The following is a 3,687-nucleotide window of genomic DNA, read 5'->3' as shown; positions in this document are numbered from 1 at the left end:
CTGTCCAGGAAATGGTTTTCCTGTTTTATGACATTTAAAATTTCAATTTTTCCCATTCTGAACTGGGACAAAATTGAGACCATTCCACGATTTTTAATGGAAAAACCACAGCGAGTAACAGAATCCCAGAATAACCAATAGACCACTGCTTAGGGTACTTATCTGGATGCTGCAGACCCAGATCTGATTCCCTGCTCAACCTGATTCAGATCAGGATCTCCCACATTCCAGGTGAGTACTTTAATTATTGACTGTTCTGGGGTGTGTACCTCTCTCTCCTTTCACCTCCATCCTCCCTGCTTACTGATTTTTACCTGAAATTACATCCTCAACCTAAAAAACAGTTTCCTCCAAATGTTTTGTTAAAATTAGCATGTTTCCACGTTGACAAATCAGAATTTTCCACTTGACCAGCTCTAGTGAGAAGACCATTGTTCAACTCTCAACTTGAACACCAACGCACTGCGACTTCTTGAGTGAGTCACTAACTTGTTTACACTACAGACACCACATCTGTAACTGGACTATGACTTATCCACCAGGTGTGTACAGTGCTTTGAGTGCCACCATATAAAAAATGCCATGTTAGTGCAAAGTATTATTATGATTTTTTTTCCACTGTGGACTATCCCACTTATTTTACTTAACAGCCATCAGATAATAATGGGTTTTGATCCCTACCCATCCAGGCAAAGGTGACGGATATAAAATGATCATTGCATCACCAATCCTCTGAGTTCTTTCTAAACACTGACTTTAGTGGAAGTTATGTAGTGAACATCCCACACAATGCTTTGAAAATACACCCCCTAGAGTCTTCCTTTTGATCAGTTTCCTGGACTCTTCTCACAACTAAACTAACTTTTTCCTACAGTGAATGTTAACAAATTTACTGTGGAAAGCATCTATGAGCTAACCCTCTCCATGCTCCTCCTTCCAAGAAAAGTTACTGCTCCAATATAGTGCTTTCCAGTATTTATGCCACAGATTGTCAGTTTCCAAGGGCTTGATCTTGTTGTCTGACTGGAAGGTGAGCTTCCCTAAGTATCTTATTAAATGAACTGCTGGGCTAAGATGCATGTTTGTGTTTCAGGGAAACATAGGCTAAAGCCCCCATTGTGGACTTTATGGCCTGATTCCACAGTCCTTATTGAGATAAAACTCCACAGAATTTAAAAGGAATTTTGCCCAGTGAGGAATACAGGATACGCCTAGTGTACATATGAATGGAAATCCTTGGTGAGCCACATAAAGCTGTAAAAGCTATTTTACCCTCAATACATACAAGAGGGTGGAGGGATGGATTTATGTGTACTGCAGCTTTCTGAGGATCACACACTTGTTAATTCTGTATCTCAAACAGAGAATAAAGTTTGAGATTAAAACATTGTATAGATTTTTAAGGACAAAAAGGACCGTGATAATGATCTAGTCATAGACTCATAGACTTTAAGGTCAGAAGGGACCATTATGATCATCTAGTCTGACCCCCTGCACAGTGCAGGCTACATAATATTACCCACCCCCTCCTAGAATAATCCTAGTCCAACTTCAGTCTATCATTTCAACTGTAAGCTCCCAGGAGCAAAGACCTACTTGTCCATGTATTTTCTGCATTTTGCGATCTTGTATTAAGAGGATCAGACCCCAGTATTAAAGAAGCCTCAGAAAGCCTAAAAACACAGACATATGAGAAAGAAAACAACCCAATGATCTGAGTTTTCTAGAATGCATCAGAATCTCCTCAATGGCACTGCACTGGAATGAAGAGGAGTCGCTTTGATATATTCCAGGCTGGTTTCATCATTGCCAACTTTATAGCGATGTGCTCTGAGGCAGAGATTCTTCTGCTCAAGCTGGTTAACTCCTTCCTCACCCTTTTTCTTGTAGCGGAGGGGGCCTGGATTCACACTAAACCCTACTAGCCAAAAAAAAAAAAAAAAAGCCCAGTGGAAGACCAAATGAAGGATGCATGGGTGACTAAACCACCTCTGTGCTTGCCCGATCCTATGGCCACCTGAGTGTCTAGTGCAAATTAAAGCTACCTCAGGGCTCCTTTTACCTATGGCCCTTCAACATTTGGCATACTTTCTATTCTGGGTCTATGAGGGGGAGGTATCCACAATGTCTTTGTACTACTACTACTGTTAAGAGTCTTAACATGCTAACCCACTCTTTAGCTGGTCAGTTAGATCAGCTATAAGTCAGCTTAACAATGCTGAAGTGGAAAAAAGAAGACTTAGTGGTGGCCAAGAGCTAGTCAAATAAAGGGATCTTTAACTACACGTACTGACAAGTGAATGCATTCCTTGAGGATAAATGGGCTTCTCTCTCTCCTTGAAGTACTAGATTTGCTTCATTTTCTACTTATTAAAGAGTTTCAATGGTAACTGAAAAATTGACTGTCCAGAAAAGAACACAGCCTTCTGAATAAATTTTTTTCATAAAACAAACTATGGGGCTTAACATGGGCTGAGAGAACATGATGAGTCTTCTCATTGAGCGATGATGAAGATTAATTCACTCATTACAAACCATAAGAGCTTGAATGCTCAATCCCCCCTTGACTTCATGTACTGGGAACAGCTACAGTAGTTCAAATGTGTTTTAACTCATTTGAGGGCAAAGCAACCCAGTTTTAGTTTTAATCTAACACCATGAGTGATATGGATATAAGGACCGAGCTAGTCATGAAAATCCCAATAAAGTATTGCATAGTCAGTCTCATGGACAGCAGCTGGACTACTCATGTAAATAAGTGTTCACTATTGTGAGTAGGGTCATTTGGACCTTATGTCATAGTTAATGATTTGACTATGGAGTTCTGCAGGTGCTATGCCATTATAGTTTATACTACAGGTGCAGTCTCAATACCAGCCATAAGCGAGGGCTGTTACAAGCAGGTTAGCTTGAGAGTATGTCGTTTGGGAAACAGAAGACAGCTCTCTTAACTGCTAGTTAGATGACAGTATCTCTATTCCAAAGCAGCACAGGAAAGCAGTCAGTAGCTATGATAATGGGCACCAATACAAGAATCTGAACAGAAACTTTGTCAAAAGGCTGAATTGACGTAGCAAGACTACCCTATAAAATCTATTCTCAGCTAGTATACAACAGCTGGAAGGAGCTCCCTACCACCCACTGTAGTTTATTTACATCAAACATTGAATCACAGAATTGGTTATTTGTGCTAAGGGAATGCAACCTACATGGATTACTACTTCTTACATTGTGTTTTCTCTTATTTTGGACTCCTGTTCTGCATTGGGCATTAGCAGATTGAGAGCCCTGCTCTGCTCAGTTTCAGGGCTCTTACTATAGCCACTTGATTGAGAAAGTACATAAATAAATATGGTAAAACCATTGCTATTTTATTTGTATTATTCCAACTGCATTAGGGTGAAAATGGATGAAGGAATTACATTAAGAGCTGCTCTAACAGTTGGTGAACTTGCATTCACAAGTAATCCCTTAATTAGATGTAGTTAGCAGACAAGACCAACTGGTTGCTATCCCCAATAGCTACATTTTCTTCTGAAAACAATCAGCAGCCAGAAAAGGAGAAAGAGAGACAGACAGACAATGAAGGAGTCAATTTTTCAATCCAAATTTACTAGTTAACTTGGACCATATATGGATAGCCAAGAAACAACCAGTTGTTCACAAATTCCATAAGTACTAGTACAA

The sequence above is a fragment of the Pelodiscus sinensis genome, chromosome 1 (assembly GCF_052426305.1).
Source record: "Pelodiscus sinensis isolate ZL-2025 chromosome 1, ASM5242630v1, whole genome shotgun sequence".
Taxonomy (NCBI): Eukaryota; Metazoa; Chordata; order Testudines; family Trionychidae; genus Pelodiscus; species Pelodiscus sinensis.
This window is presented reverse-complemented; position numbering follows the sequence as displayed.